Here is a 17,588-nt window from a genome sequence, read left to right as displayed (position 1 = left end):
AAAAGATTATGATTCCATACACACACCACAGATATCTGCCTATCCTGCAGCAGTATGTAAATCTAATTTAAATAATGGTATGAATCTCACCACACACAAACACATACACAAGCATCCACGAAGAGAAAATAACATCATTGCCATTCATTGCTTTGTGTATAGTTTACGTATGGTTAACTCCTGGCAGAACTGTACTCTTGGTAGGTTTTATTGTTTATAATGAGCCTGCCCTGTAAAAGAAAATGATGTGCTTATTTGCTTGTCGCTATGGCGACCTTGCAGCAAGCAATAAACAGGAGAGAAAGTAGAAATAAAAACTGCAGTTGATGGAGCAAGGACTGGTTGCTGAGGAGTAAGTTCTTTTCACATATGCAAATTAATGACCCTACTTTCCAGGAGCTGCTGCAACTGGTCACCACACTGTTCCGGCCACACTCATAAGGTCACACGTGCCGGGAGCTATTGTCTCCACAGTATCCACGTCGACATCGGAAAACACCTCGTCAATTAACGCAGATGACTGTTTAATAAAAATACAAAATAAAACAGTATGATAACAAAAGATGCAGGTATTGATTTGATTTAATATTACATTTTTTAGTTTCCATCAAATGTTGAGGAATGGCAAGTTATCGCTGAAGAATTTGAAGAAATGTGGAATTTCCCAAACTGTGGTGGGGCCATAGATGGGAAACATTTTAGAATTATGCCATCCTATAAATCAGGTTTCTATCTCTATAATTTCAAGGGATTCTTCCGAATTACCATTACAACCTTAAAAATAATGGTCTTAATTTGCACACACGTACACAAACAAAATTAGGACTTCATTGTGTATTTGTTAATATTTTAAAACCTCTCACACCACAATGAAGGATATTCAAGTATAGATTATCAAGAGCAAGGCGAGTAGTGGATAATGCATTTGATATATTAAGTAGAGATGGGCGGGCTCGGTTCCCCGAGATTCGAATTCATCCGAATTTAGCCTATCCGAGTACCGAGCCTACTCTCTCGCCCGTTCGGATTCGAAATCGCGGCAAAATCATTGTGACGTATTCGTATTTCTGAGCTCGGTTCTCGCGAGATTTGAAAAGCATAAATACCAGCCTGCACAGCAATCCATCGCCATTTGACAGAGGGAGAAAGCAGGGTTAGGTCACACTGGCTATATCAGCGCAGGGACAGAGCAGTAATTGGACACATTATTGTTTCTATTCAATACCATTCTAATCTTAATACCAGTTGTTACAGCAGTAAGAGGAGGATAGAGGAGGGTTTTTGTTCAGTTTCTGGCACTCCAAATGCTTTTGGGGTGTCCCCCATTCTTTTGCATTAATTTTTCTGGCTGTCAAAAGTCCTATTTGGCAGCAGTGTCAAAAAAAAATATTTAGCACTCCCAAGTGCTTTTGGGGTGTTCCCCATTCTTTTGCATTAATTTTTCTGGCTGTCAAAAGTCCTATTTGGCAGCAGTGTCAAAAAAAACATATTTAGCACTCCCAAGTGCTTTTTGGGTGTTCCCCATTCTTTTGCATTAATTTTTCTGGCTGTCAAAAGTCCTATTTGGCAGCAGTGTCAAAAAAAATATTTAGCACTCCCAAGTGCTTTTGGGGTGTTCCCCATTCTTTTGCATTAATTTTTCTGGCTGTCAAAAGTCCTATTTGGCAGCAGTGTCAAAAAAATATATTCAGCACTCCCAAGTGCTTTTGGGGTGTTCCCCATTCTTTTGCATTCATTTTTTTTGCATAGATGGCCACCAAACTACCTTGGTCCATTTATTTTTACATTCTAATTCTACAGTCTATGCAGGCTGCTTTTTTTCTATTCAACTACAAGTGGAGGGTGGGGGGGGGGCTATAGAGACAGAAACCAAACTGCCTTTGTCCATTTCTTTAGATATTTAACTATAAGTGTAGGGTGTAATATACACCCAAAGACGATGGCTGCATTGCCAATAGGCTAAGATGGAGAGGAAGACAATCAGGTTTGTGTGCAGAATTAAGGACGTCCTACAAGGGATTACAATGTTTTCTTCCTAATTTATTAGCTTTAGAATTACCTTACTTATCCAAGAAACAGGTGGAGCACTAAATTCGGGTATTTTATGCCCAAAAACATTGATTTTTAAACAAAATTGCAAAACAAAACTAAAACATGCAAGGGCGGTTTGACAAAACCAAAACACAACGCTAATCCAGATCCAAAACCAAAACCAAAACACGGGGGTCAGTGAGCATCTCTAATATTAAGTAACAGGTTAAGGACTTTTCATACCACCATTATTCTTCAGCTTGACAAAAGTTGTGTCCTACACAACTATCTTAGGCGTAAAAGACCTAGTGTGTGCAGCACAACTGCTCCCTTGGAGCATGCTACAGATAATGTTGAGAAGTGGTAGGGTTGACACCACTGGAGCTTTCTCAAATGAGAAATGCCAGTGAAAAGGCCAAGGTAAACAGGGAGATGTATTTGTAATATTTTTATGGTGAAGGTGCCATGTCATGGCAGGATGACATGTTATAATGTATGTATATTGACATTCTATGTTATATTCAAGTACACATTTTAAGCAATCATGATTGTGTGTTTATTTACTATACCACTTGACAGTATGTCTTCAGTTTCTTGAGGGACCTATGAGGAAGTTTACTTCCCTTAGGGCCATCTACTAAGTTTCCAGTAGATGGTCTGGTGGTCTCTTGATCCACCGTGAACCTCAGGAGATCAATTACCATAACGTTGGTATGTTGTCAGGAACCCCTCCAGCCAGTACAACAACACCCGGAGTCTGCTCTGACAGTCTGGTGTTCACTGGAGCCCCTAGTGGTGGGGACAGACTTGGCCACAGACTACAGAGTGTCGTGTGATGTGTACCAGCTGTGGAGAACCCAGGAGCAGAGGGTTATGGCAGACAGCAAATCCAGAGAACAGGCCGAGGTCAGGGGTCACTTGCTAGATAGAATCATCAGAAAACACGCCAGGGGTCAGGGTCACGAGCAAATCAGCAGAAACAATGGTACAAGCCAAAAGGTCAAGAGCACAGGCAAAAAGGCAAATCCAGAGTACAGACAGGGGTCATACATGGGAAACAGAGGTCCAAAAGGTTTAACACCAACAGCACACAGCAGGCAGCAACACAGAGGTCTGGAAGCTATAACCAGCAGGGAGGCTAAGCCCTCCCTGCCTTAAATATAGAAATGGACCAATGAGAGCCTAGCTCTCTAATTACACACAGACTGCCCCATGATTAAATAAATTAGCCCGCAGGCTTGCCACAGGATTGCGCCCCATAGTGCCGGGATGCGGCACTGATCAGAGAAGCCCAATTAATCCCCACTGGAATCTCCACATTATGTTGGTAATTGGCAGCAAGAACGGTATTCCTCATACAATTTGTAGTTCAGTTTTCCTAAATTTTTAAAAAGTAGTTTCCTCCAACGATTACTCACAATGTTCCTGGCTGCACTAAACAATCTTTCTGAGTACAGAAAAAGTGGGAGGCACATATAGAAACCTTTGTACTTCCTACACCGTTCACCTCATTTGGATGTAAATACCCTCAAATTAAAGCTGAAAGTCTGCAGTTAAAGCACATCTTGTTATTTTCATTTCAAATCCATTGTGGTGGTGTATAGAGCCCAAAAGGTATGGGCTTAGCTGCAGGAAACACGCAGGTCGCGGTCCTTCCACGAAAATATGAGAATTGTGTCGATGTCCCAATATTTATGGACTTGACTGTAGATTTCACTGGATGTCATTTTCACAAATAACAAGTATTGAAAAACAGAAAAGACTAGAATATAATAATTTATAGTTTTTTTGGAGTATGTGACCCGCTCCAAGGACAGTGGCAGGTGGGGAGTTTGACTGGGGCAGTACACCTGTCAAACTGTAACACAGGTGCCCTAAGGCGAGCTCAGGGAGGACAGAAACCTCCCGTGGAGCAGAAGGCCCCCCCCCCCCCCCCTCCACCACCGGGAGAGGAAAGCTACCTGGTTGATCCTGCCAGTAGCATATGCTTGTCTCAAAGATTAGGCCATTGTCACGGCTATGGATATTTTATGGATCCCTTTTGCCACTACTTAGATGTTATCAGTAGTGGGTGGTGGAGGTTGAACAAAACATAGAAGATGTTAGTAGCGTTGCAATATAGTATATTGATAGATGGTATAACAGCAACAGTATAAGATATGTACAACTCAGCAAAGCCGAGTACACAGCAGTTCACAAAATATGATGTATTCACGAAAGAACTTCAGATGGTAACCAATAGCAACGGCAAGAAGATTGGCAGATAAGATAATAAGAGTAGTAAATAGACTTGGCTGATCCAGATGAAATATGATTCACTTTAGCAGAAGGTTTACAGGTAACATAATGGTTCAAACAGCGGAACAGGAAATGTTAATGCAGTCCAAGAACTTGGGTACTCTGGAAACATGCAATAGAATGTTGCTAGAAGTACAGCAAGGAAATAACAGTCAAACCGTGCGTAGCACTAGGAGTCACATATAATCCAACTTCACCAAGAGGCGTGAGTTCATTACTAAATAGGATACAGCTGATAACGCACACAACTTGAATAACGGAACTGGCTACTAACTCGGCAATATATTCTTGAGGACAGTCCAGCAACTAATAATCAGCAGATTAGTAATATAGCCGTGCCAGACATAGAACCACAGATGACAAGATAACTTGATTGTAGTTCAATGAAGAATATAGACAGCCGAGCAGAGAGGTAGTTGAGCCCAAATATGAGCGCAGATGTATAAGCAACTCACGAGACATTTCAGTGTGCAGATGGAAATCAACGGTTAGTTTCAGCTTGTAGATGACCACGAACTGGTATACAGCGGAGCCGATGAGAGTAGTGATGACAAGCAATCTCGGCACCCAATAACTTCCAGGAGATAGTCAAAGAGTCAGGTATGCAGCCAGAATCCACGGCAGTGTGAGTAACATGAGTAGATTCAGGAAGCAGCGTGGCACTACACGTACCAGGTGTAGTGGTTGTAGATGTAGAAGTCCAGTACACCGGTAAGAGCAGGAATGGATTCAGTTAGCAGCGTGGAACTACAAGTACCAGGTATAGTGGTTGTAGATGTAGAAGTCTAATACACAGGTAACAGCAGGAATAGTTACAGGAAGCAGCCTGGACCAAGGCAAACTGAGTAACAAAAAGTTCAGGCAATGAGCCCATAACCTTGGGAGGTTCATATAGTGCTCCAGGACCAATGAGGTTTAGGGAGAGGTCCATCTCACAGTAACTATGAACACCTGTGAAAGCAATGTCTCTGAAGCAGGAGCAAGAATGATCATGGTTCTTAAAGGGAAAGTCACAGCAGCGGCACCTGACCATGGGACCGGCGTGTGACAGCCATGCACGTTTAAGTACACAAGGCCGGTACAGTGAAATTGAGAATGGCTCATTAAATCAGTAATCAAGGGGTGTAAAGCCAAGCTTTTGCCCTTCTGCTTCACTGAGGGTGGATGAGAGACGCAGATCTAGTGCATGACTAAGTTGCCGAGTTGGGAGATATTTTGAGACAAGAGAGGAGATGCATGTTGGTGAAGCTTTGTTGACTCGGCTGCATTTGACACCGTTGACCACTCTCTTCTCATACAAATGCTGCAATCCCTAGGTCTTCAAGACACTGTTCTATCCTGGTTCTCATCCTACCTTTCTAATCGCTCTTTCACTGTTAATTTCTCTGGAGCCACCTCTGCTCCGTTTCCTTTATCAGTTGGAGTACCGCAAGGCTCAGTGCTAGGTCCTCTGCTATTCTCTATCTACACCACTTCTCTTGGAAATCTAATACGTTCCTTTGGATTTCAGTATCATCTCTATGCGGATGATACCCAAATTTATCTATCCTGTCCTGATCTCTCGACATCTGTGTTGTCCCGTGTAACTGACTGTCTTTCTGCCATTTCATCTTGGATGTCCTCTCGCCAACTCAAATAATATTCCCACCCACCAACAAGAGCATACCTGACATTTTTATCTCTGTTGATAACATGACCATCAATCCCACCCCACAAGCTCGCTGCCTACATGCCTACTTCCCCACATTGACTATATATCTAAATCATGTTACATACATCTAAAAAACATTTCCAGAATTCGCACATATCTCACGCAAGATACTGCAAAAACTTTAATTCATGCACTTATCATCTCCCGCATTGACTATTGCAATTCCCTCCTTACTGGTCTTCCCCAAAACAGACTCAAACCCCTACAATCTATTTTGCACGCTGCAGCAAGATTGATTTTCCTTGCAAATCATTATTCCTCTGTTGAATCACTCTATATGTCTCTACACTGGTTGCCTGTTTTCTACCAAATCCAATATAAAATACTTTTACTAACCTACAAGGCCATCAACAAAACTGCACCAACATACATCTCCTCTCTTGTCTCAAAATATCTCCCAACTCGGCAACTCCGTTCTGCACAAAATCTGCGTCTCTCATCCACCCTCATTACATCCTCCCATTCTCGGTTACAGGACTTTTTTCGGGCTGCACCCACTCTATGGAATTCTCTATCTCACACAATAAGACTCTCCTCTGGTCTAAAAACTTTCAAGCGTTCTCTGAAAACTCACCTCTTCAGACAAGCGTATAATATTCCTCAACCACCTTTTTACCTTCACTACATTACCATATTACCACCTGTTACACAATTTCACACATGACAACTACTCCCTGACCAACATTATTGTCAGGCGCCTGCCCGTCTGCATAGCGCGTCTGGTTGCCTAGCAACCAGACGCGTCACTTCCCCTTCCGCCGGCCGGACAGCTACTGACTTGAAAGCGTTCCCGTTGCTAGGCAACGGGACGCTGCATGAAGATAGCGCTACGGCGCTAAGGAATGACTAGCGCTACGGCGCTGGAGTATGACAGCACTACTAGTGCTGAGGGCATTGGCTAGCAGCACTATTTAAGCCTCTCTGACCCCACTTCCTGTGCCAGAGTTTCAGGTCCTTTCCTGTCCTCCAGCATTCCAGTGTTCCTGTGATTATCTGTTTCCTGACCCTTTCCTTCCTCCAGTTTATTGCCGTTTGCCTGTGACCATTGTGACCTGGATTGCCTTTACTACCCTTTTGGATCTCCCTTTTGTACCTCGCTGTCAGAACGTTATCGACCCGGCTTGACTCACTACCCCTTCGGATTCTCCTTGTGTACCTGCATTGCCTGCACCGTTGCCGACCCGGCCTGTCTGACATTCCTCTCGTGCTTCGCTATCTGACTCGTGGAAGGACCGCGACCTGCGTGTTTCCTGCAGCTAAGCCCATACCTCCTTGCGGGGGTCCCTGGTGAACACCAGGGGCACATTAGACTCCGCACCTTCCTCCGAGTAGTGCCAACGATAGCAGGTACGCTATACTAGTCGTGACAGTAAACTCTGGCCATGTCTACCGAAGGAACTGGTGAACCCTCAGCCCGGGACCTTCTTATCCATTTGGCTCAGCGAGTAGAACAGCAAGAAGCAGCCCAAGCACATCTCCTACAATGTGTCCAAGGTATCGCTACACGATTCGATGCTTTACAAGGCTCTCTGCCTGCTACTCCAGCCATTACCACCTCTTCAGTGGCGTCCTCTAGTGTGGTTACTGTATCCACTGCAACTTCTGGCATGCGTATCCCCACGCCTGAAAAATACGATGGAGATCCTAAGAAATGCAGGGGTTTCTTGAACCAGTGCTCCATCCAGTTCGAGTGCAATGCAGGAGCATTTCCTTCAGAGCGTACGAAGGTGGCGTTCATGATCTCCCTCCTGAGTGGTCAAGCACTAGCCTGGGCTTCACCTTTGTGGGAGAATGGAGACCCTCTTCTTAATAACTCCGGCTCCTTTATTGAAGCTTTCAGGAGAGTCTTCGATGACCCTGGGAGAGTAGCCTCTGCTGCCACCAGCTTGCTGAACCTGCGTCAAGGCAACTTATCTGTCGGGCAATATGCCATCCAGTTCCGGACCTTAGCGTCAGAGCTGAAATGGAACAACGAGGCGCTGGTCACAACTTTTTGGCAAGGTCTAATCGACCGTATTAAGGACGAACTAATTTCTCAGGATCTTCCCTCTAATCTTGATACCCTAATTGCGCTATGTATTAAAGTTGACCTACGTTATCAAGAACACACCCAGGAACGTCCTGTCTCTAAGCGGGTGGTTTCTCGTCTGGCTCCTCAATTTCAAAACCCAGTTTTGCCTATGGATGAACCCATGCAAGTAGGACGTTCCCATTTATCCCCAGAAGAAAGAGAGAGGCGCTTCAGGCAGCGTCTCTGCCTTTACTGTGGCGATTCTGGACATGTTCTCAAGGTCTGTCCTAAGAGACCGGGAAACCCGTCCTCCTAAACGGTAGCAGGGAGGCCGGTTTAGGAGTATCCACAGTTGCTCCCTACTCAAAAAACACCCCTGAGCTTCTTATGGCAGTCACCCTGAGCACCCCTAGAGGTCCCTTCTCCACCACGACCTTTGTGGATTCCGGCTCCTCCGGGAACTTCATTTCGGCCACTCTCGTTGCTGGGCTTCAAATTCCAACTCTCCCCTTGCCTCAATCACTATCATTAACGGCAGTGGATGAGAACCGTGTCAGCAGTGGCGCCATCTCCCCTTATCACCTCACCTATTCGGTTAATGGTAGGAGCTCTCCATAGCGAGATGATTCAGTTATTGGTGTTGCCAAAATCCATCAATCCCATTATCTTGGGGCTTCCATGGCTACGAAGACACTCTCCGCAGATGGATTGGGATCGAGCTCAGGTTACCCGTTGGGGTACAGGATGTCATCATAGATGTCTACCTAGTGTTCTGCCTCCCAGTTCCCAAGTTGTTGCTCAGTCCACGGTTACGGAACCTAGCCTTCCAGCTGCATACGCTGACTTTCAAGATGTATTCAGTAAAACTGAGACCGAGTTATTACCTCCCTATCGGCCCTGGGATTGCTCCATCACCTTACTTCCCCATCAACCTATACCCAAGGGGCGAACTTATCCCCTTTCTCGCCCAGAGACCTTGGCAATGTCTCAATATATCAAGGAGAATCTGGAACGTGGTTTTATTCGCAAGTCTACCTCTCCTGCTGGGGCTGGATTCTTCTTTGTCAAGAAAAAAGATGGGTCTCTGCGCCCATGCATTGTCTATAGACCCCTGAATCGTATTACCATCAAGAATCGGTACCCGTTACCTCTTATCTCCGATCTATTTGACAGGATCAGCGGTGCTCAAGTGTTTACCAAATTAGATCTACGAGGGGCCTACAACCTCATTCGTATAAAGAAGGGTGATGAGTGGAAGACCGCCTTCAATACGAGGGATGGTCATTTTGAATACCTGGTAATGCCCTTCGGTCTTTGCAATGCCCCTGCCATCTTCCAGAGTTTCGTTAATGACATCTTTCAAGACCTGTTGTATACCTCCGTAGTCGTTTATCTAGACGACATTCTAGTGTTTTCTAAAGACTTGAGTTCTCATCAAGAACAAGTGAGGGAGGTCTTACGAAGACTGCGCAAATATCATCTCTATTGCAAATTGGAAAAATGTGTTTTTGAAGTTCTCCAAGTGTCCTTCCTTGGGTTTATTGTGTCTGGCTCTGGGTTACAGATGGATCCCACCAAGGTGTCGTCCATCTTGAATTGGCCTCAACCGCAGGGTCTTAAAAGTATCCAAAGATTCATTGGATTCGCCAATTATTATGGACAGTTCATCCAAGACTTCTCCTCCATTATTGCTCCAATTACAGCATTAACTAGGAGATCTGCCAATCCTAAGATATGGTCTCCAGAAGCTGTTTCTGCTTTTACTACTCTGAAGAAAGCCTTTTCCTCAGCCTCTGTTCTCTCTCAGCCGGATCAACAGCGACCTTTCTTTGTGGAAGTAGACGCCTCTTCAATAGGCATTGGAGCCGTGTTATTCCAAAAGACACCTTCAGGTACCCATTCTCCATGCGGGTTCTTCTCCAGACGATTTCTTCCCAACGAGATTAATTATGGAATCGGAGACAAGGAGCTTCTCGCTATTAAAGCAGCTTTGGAGGAATGGCGACACTTATTAGAGGGAGCCTTATTTCCGGTTACCATCTTTACAGATCACCGAAATTTGACATTCATTCGTGAAGCTCGCTGTTTGAATCCTCGGCAGGCCCGCTGGGCATCATTCTTTGCCCGCTTCAATATGATTCTTACCTTCTGTCCAGGTGCTAAAAATGGGCGAGCAGACGCCCTATCTCGTTCGTTTGATGATACAGACCGCCTGAATCCATCGATTCCTCATTGCATTATTGACCCTTCTAACATCGTTGCTATTACCAATACGGTGAAGGATGCTCCGCCCACAGGACGATCATTTGTGGAACCACAATTACGTCTCAAGGTATTGCGTTGGGCCCATTCGTCCTGTATCGCAGGTCACGCTGGCATAAAGAAGACCACATTCCTTCTCTGTCGTCGTTTCTGGTGGCCTACCATACGTGCTGATATACGGGACTTTATTGCATCATGTACCATTTGTGCTCAACACAAAACTTCCAGGAAGGTTCCTGCTGGTTTGCTCCAACCCCTGCCTATGCCTGATGCTCCCTGGGAGAGCATAGCCATGGATTTTATTACTGACCTTCCCTGCAGTTCTGGATTTAATACCATTTGGGTTGTCATTGACCGATTTTCTAAAATGGTGCACTTCATTCCTCTCTCAGGTCTACCTTCGGCCAGTCACTTAGCCGACACATTTATCAAGGAGATCTTCAGACTTCATGGTTGCCCTAAGGAAATTATCTCTGACAGGGGAGTGCAATTCATCTCCCGATTCTGGAGGGCCTTCTGTAAAAAACTGGGTACGGAGTTAAAATTCTCATCGGGATATCACCCCCAGACTAATGGTCAGACCGAGCGGATCAACCAGGATTTAGAGACTTTTCTTCGTTGCTTTACCGCTGATAATCAAAGCAGATGGTCACAATTCCTTCCCTGGGCAGAATTCTCACACAATCACCATGTCCATGAATCTACCGGGTTTTCTCCATTCTTTATTGTGAATGGGATGCATCCTATTATCCCAGATCTGTTTCCAAATTCTTCCTCCTCAGTTCCGGCGGTGGACTCACTCTATCGAGAATTCTCTCTCATTTGGGCCACAACCAAAGCAGCTCTGCAAAAAGCATCACAGCACCATAAGACCTTTGCAGATCGCCACCGAAGAGCTACTCCTCTATTGAAGGTAGGGGATCAAGTATGGCTTTCCACTAAAGATTTAAAACTCAAAGTACCATCTATGAAAATGGCTCCACGTTTTATTGGTCCTTACATCATCTCACAAGTTATTAATCCTGTGTGTGTAAAGCTAAAGCTACCTGCTTCTTTACAATGCCATAATACTTTTCATGTTTCCCTACTCCGGCCATTGGTGCTTAACAGGTTCTTTGTACCTCCATCTCGACCTCCTCCAGTTCAAACCTCCTCTGGAACAGAGTTTGAGATAAGCCGGATTCTGGATGTCCGTATTCGCTATGGGCGACAACAGTTCCTTGTGCACTGGAAGGGATTTGGTCCAGAAGAAAGATCTTGGGTGGATAAACCGGACCTTCATGCTCCTCAGTTACTCAAGAGATTCCTTCAAACAAGGGGAGAAGGAGGAGGGCATACTGTCAGGCGCCGCTCGCCCGTCTGCATAGCAACCAGACGCGTCACTTCCCCTTCCACCGGCTGGCCAGCTACTAACTTGAAAGCGTTCCCGTTGCTAGGCAATGGGACGCTGCATGAAGATAGCGCTACGGCGCTAAAGAATGACTAGCACTACGGCGCTGGAGTATGACAGCACTACTAGTGCTGAGGGCATTGGCTAGCAGCACTATTTAAGCCTCTGACCCCACTTCCTGTGCCAGAGTTTCAGGTCCTTTCCTGTCCTCCAGCGTTCCAGTGTTCCTGTGATTATCTGTTTCCTGACCCTTTCCTTCCTCCAGTTTATTGCCGTTTGCCTGTGACCATTGTGACCCGGATTGCCTTTACTACCCTTTTGGATCTCCCTTTTGTACCTCGCTGTCAGAACATTATCGACCCGGCTTGACTCACTACCCCTTCGGATTCTCCTTGTGTACCTGCATTGCCCGCACCGTTGCCGACCCGGCCTGTCTGACATTCCTCTCGTGCTTCGCTATCTGACTCGTGGAAGGACCGCAACCTGCGTGTTTCCTGCAGCTAAGCCCATACCTCCTTGCGGGGGTCCCTGGTGAACACCAGGGGCACGTTAGACTCCGCACCTTCCTCCGAGTAGTGCCAACGATAGCAGGTACGCTATACTAGTCGTGACAATTATTGTGTGACAGGATGATTTAGCTTATGAGTCACTTTTACCCTTGCAGTCTGGCTGGGCCGAAATGCAAAATGTAGACTTAACCTCATGTGTCAAACTCCCATTATCCCATAGATTGTAAGCTTTCGAGCAGGGCCTTCTCACCTCTTTGTCTGTTTTACCCAGTTTGTTTATTAGTTTACTATGTTTGTCCCCAATTGTAAAGCGCTACAGAATATGTTGGCGCTATATAAATAAATAATGATGATGATGATACTTCAAAGTTTTGTTCAAAGTCAGAATAAAATATTGGGGGAAAAAATAGGGAAAGTCAATGGGGCCTGCTATTTCCTGATTTGCTGTCATCCACATAATTCTTCTCCTACCTCTGTGCCACTTCTGCCAGAAAAAATGTTTGGCTCTCCAAACACACTCACTGCAGGAAGAAGCTTAAACCGATTACATCACTTACAGAAAATATGAAGATTGCAGTAGGAATATGGAGAGGAATATTCCTATGCTGTGAGACAGGAGGACGTAAAAGCATACTTGCCAATTTTTAAAAAATCATTTCAAGGAGATTCTCCAAGTAAAATGTAGGTGCCAAGTGAAGCGCTGTTGAAGGGGTATGCCCCGCTATGCCAAAGGGGTGTGTCTAGCTCCACTCATCGTATCTAGTGCCACTCAGGGGCTGTAAGTGTAGCAAGGCTGAAAGGAAGATTTTTAAAGTTTTATTATAATTATTATGATAACGCTGGCAATAATCAAGGGGTGTAACAGTGAATTCAATGCTGCATCGCTTGATAGATTATATGCTCTCCCATGTACAAACATAGGGGCCAAATTACTTGTAAAAATGGGGGAGTAAATCCAGCAAAGACAAAGCAAAAAAATATGTATTTTTCTCTTTCTTACATTGAACCTGGCAAGACTTTCAAATAAAAATTACATTTCTGGTGATAACTGATAACTCTTGCCTCCTCCTGGTTGGCAGTTAAGGCTGCATTCCAGATGTACTCATGTAGGATGCAGAACATTGATCCAGGGGCAATCACAGGATTTCTAGAAGCGGGGCTTCCAAATGTTAGATTTAAAAACAAAAGTATACAGACTTGGGACAATAGGCCAGTAACAGCCCCACCACTCCTCCCAGACATTAAACTAACAACCCTCTTACCAGTCTCCCCACACATTACACCAATACCACCACCAGAGGCACAGATGAGGAGACAGATGGACAGAGACTGGCACAGAAAGAGGAAGGGGAGAAACTGGTAGAGATTAGAGAAGAGGCAACAGATGAGGCACAGGCAGTAGAAGGAGAGAGACTGGCACAGAAAGTGGAAGGAGAGGCTGGTGCAAACAGAGAAAGGGCAGAGAATCTGGGGAAGGGCAGTGAGGCTGGCACAGATATGAGAAAGGCAGAGAGCCTGGCGCAGACGAGGAGGACAGAGGTTGGTGCAGAAAGAGGGAGGGCAGAAGGGCTGGTGCAGACAAAGGTAGGGTAGAGAGGCTGGCCTAAATAAGGAAAGGGCAGAGAGGCTGGCATAGATGGGAAAGGGAAAATGAGGCTGGCACAGATGAGGAAAGGGCAGAGAAGCTGGCATAGATGGGGAATGGCAGAGAGATTGACGCAGATGAGGAGGGCAGAGAGGCTGGTGCAGAAAGGGGAAGGGCAAAGAGGCTGGTGCACATAAGGGAAGTGCAGAGAAGCTGGCATAGATGGGGAAGAGCAGAGAGGCTGGGTCAGATGAGGGAAGGACAAAAAAGCTAGGATAGATGAGGAAGGGGAGAGAGGCTGGCGCTGATGAAAGAAGGGCACAGAGGCTGACATAAATGAGGGAAGAGCAGAGAGGCTGGCACAGATGAAGAAAGAGAAGAGAGGCTGGCACAGGTGGAAAGGGCAGACAGCAGTGAAGGGAAGAAAGACTGTACATGCAGAAAAGCATGATACTACATAGAAAAGTAGATAGTGTTTATTAAGACATACTTAAATTCAGTCCCATGCTGTCAGCTACATGTGCAGGAGCAAGGCCGAGAGGTGCTCAGCACCACAGTCCAGTGGAGAAGTACAGGTGCAGATCATTATACAACTCTGTAATACCCAATGAAGCCGCTCCCGCTCCGCAGCACATCCCGAACCCAGCATGTCTCCCCGTAGTCTGCTGACTGACAAACTTGTCAGGCAGTTCTTGATATGATCAGTTGGAGCTCACAGTGTCAGGATAGTGGTGGCCTGTGATTGGTCCACTTGTTGCTCAGCTTCCCCTCTGCGCTTGGTGCGGTCACTCAGTTTACCGACAGCAAGATTGAGGGAGATCTATGTAACTTAAAATATTTATAATTTTATTTTATACTTTACATTGTTGAGGAGGTGACTGGCGCCCCCAAAACGCCCGGCTCCCAAGGCAGCTGCCTAAAGCGGCCTAATGGTAGTGACGGGCCTGTCGGTATACCTATAACTTTATGGGGGGTATTCAATTGTTCGGCTTGATTACTGTATGAACGGTTTTTAAGCGCAATTTTACCTTATTTACGGTAATAGTTTTAGAGCGCGAGTTTTTCGGTCGTCAAGCCGAACAATTGAATACCCCCCTATGTGTATTCTAATTACAACTGGATCTAAACTACTTTAGTGGCCTAAACACTTACCTAAATGTCTAGGAATGACTGATTTTGAAAATCTGCTATAAGCAAATCACAGTTATATCATCTCATTTAAATCACAATGAAATAATATACATGAAGGTTTCTCATTATTTTTCATATCCCCTGTCCCTTTCTGCCAGTAAGAGATTTATCAAGTACCTCCAAAGTAAGGAGATTTAAACCATGTTTAAACAGCATCACCAAAAGATAATGCTACCAATAATAATATTCCAATTTACTACTTCCTCCATAAATGGACAGTTGTGTTCATGAAGCTCATGTTATTGTTTGAATTTCCAGCAGTTGGGATCTATGTCACATGGAACTATGTGACATAGAGTCCGTTGCTTGGCAACAGCCAAAACAGACCATGATGCTCCAAGAGATGTTGGGATTCAAATATAAAACTGAAGCAACAGCTGGATTCTCTTAGATCAGCATCCAGTGAGGAGCTGTGAGGAGCTCTGAGGAGCTGTGAGGAGCTGTGAGGAGCTGCTCTGTTTGAGCCTCTTTCTACCATCCTTTCCAGAGTCCAAGTTGCTGATATTTTTCCCATCATGCAGTTTTTCCAACTTTCTGAACGTGTGACACCTCAATCTGGCCTTCAAGTTCCTGTGTACCAATACGCTCATGGTGTATCTTCTCAAGGACATCTTGAAGGAGTTGGTGAGTTGTGAAAGTGTGCATATTAGTGCTAGGAGTAAATAATAAAGCTACTGCTAAATATATGAAACAGAGCAAAACAGTTTAAAACCGTCACTTTGTTTCAGGGTAATGGAATTAATTTAGTTCAAATGCATATAGCTATTATGAAGGACATATTTCTAAATTATTTATTTGTATTGTTCAATGTGAAGATAAAAACATAAGTATCTCAACCAAGAAAATCTATTTATCCTTCTTAATGCTAAGTGGCAGAAAAGTGTTAGCAAGAATGATTTACAAAGTTTGTTTTCAATAAGGAAACCAATTATGAAATAATTATTAAATAGTATTTTAGCCGCTATATATTAGCTAAAATCTTTCTACTGACATTTATAAATAAAGATAACAGTTTGTCGGTTTTAACTGGCAATGCTATAAGTTACATACTTTTTAAAAACAAGTTGAAGATGAGATTTTACAAGATTTTCTTACTAAATTTGAATTAGTCAACAGATTCGGTTTCAGCAAGTAGAGGCCCCATCAACGATTATTTTTTTATGGTAAATACAGCACCAGAAGTTTTTATTAAAGTTTCAAACAGCCATAGAGGGATACTTATAATTTCAGATCGGTTTTGCACATATTTAGGTGTACACAGACATATGTAGACTTCTGGACACAAATTAACAAAAGATACAGTCTGCTAACAGTACGTTAGAGAACACAGATATAAAAAACATAAACATTATCTACGCTCTCTAAATTATAGAAAAATAGACCCCAGGGGGAAAATGTATCAAGCTCTGATTTTGAAAATCCAGTGGTTAATAAACACATCACTGTTACACTGTTCTGCCTATACAGTCGGAGCTCCGGCAGATGTTAAATAGATAAAAAAAAAAAGCCCTAGTGCTGCCAGACTTCTGTGGGTTACATGAAAATCTGGGAAAAATTTTCGTGGGGTAATAACGGCGGTAATATAAGAAAGAAACAAACGTACGCCATTTTGCTTTCTCGAAGGCCCAGCCAGCCCTGGCTGCCATAAACAGTGGGGGCATGCAAATACTTGTATAACTACAAGCACCAGCATTACCATGGCAGCCAGGGCATGCTGGCACTTGGAGAACCACAAATACCAACATGCCCAGACACCCACAGCTGGCTGGGACCTGTAGTTACACAAAACAAAATGTTAAATAAACCACAACAGCCTCTTAACAACCACATACTTTTAATAAAAATAATAAAACCCCAATAAAAACAATACACACCCTCACTCATGCCACATACATTTATTAAAAATAATAAAACAACAAAATACTCACCAGATTTCTACTTCTTTCGTCAGCAGCTTTTAATCCAAAAATGCTTGAAAACCATGTCCATATAAATTTGTATCCAAAGTCCCTGCTTGAAATGTCCAAAAGTATTTGTAATTCCAAAGTCCTGCTTGTAAATATCTTCTGTTCTTCTCTAAGAAAAATGCCCCTCTTGTTGCTTGCAATCTTCATTTCATCTTTGCCAGAAGGGCCCCCTAGTTGCTTGAAGTCTTCAGCCAGAAAGGTTCCATATTTGTAATCCAATCCAGAACATGCTTGGTTTAAAAAAAATTAAAACCGCTACACTGTAGAAGCTCCGATACGCAATGAACTTAGCACAGCCGCGAGGTCTATTTATAGTATAAGGGATTTCCCACGCTGTCGTGGGAAAATCCCTTATACTATAAATAGACCTTGCGCAAGAGCTAAGTTCATTGCGTATTGGAGCTTCAACAGTGTTTAGCTCCGGCTGTATAGACAGGGACAGTGTAACAGTGATGTGTTTATTAAACACGCAGGAAACACAGGAGAGTTAGCTAAAGACGGGAGTGCTTGTCATCGCAGCAAATCACCAGAGATAACCAGCGATTTTTAAGATCAGAGTAATAAGATTTATACATCTGGCAACTTGAGGACTAAAATCGTGGGTTATCACCCGCGATTTGCTGCGATTTTAAA

The sequence above is a fragment of the Mixophyes fleayi genome, chromosome 2 (genome assembly GCF_038048845.1).
Source record: "Mixophyes fleayi isolate aMixFle1 chromosome 2, aMixFle1.hap1, whole genome shotgun sequence".
Taxonomy (NCBI): domain Eukaryota; kingdom Metazoa; phylum Chordata; class Amphibia; order Anura; family Limnodynastidae; genus Mixophyes; species Mixophyes fleayi.
The sequence above is the reverse complement of the archived record's forward strand: the minus strand, read 5'-3'. Positions refer to the sequence as shown.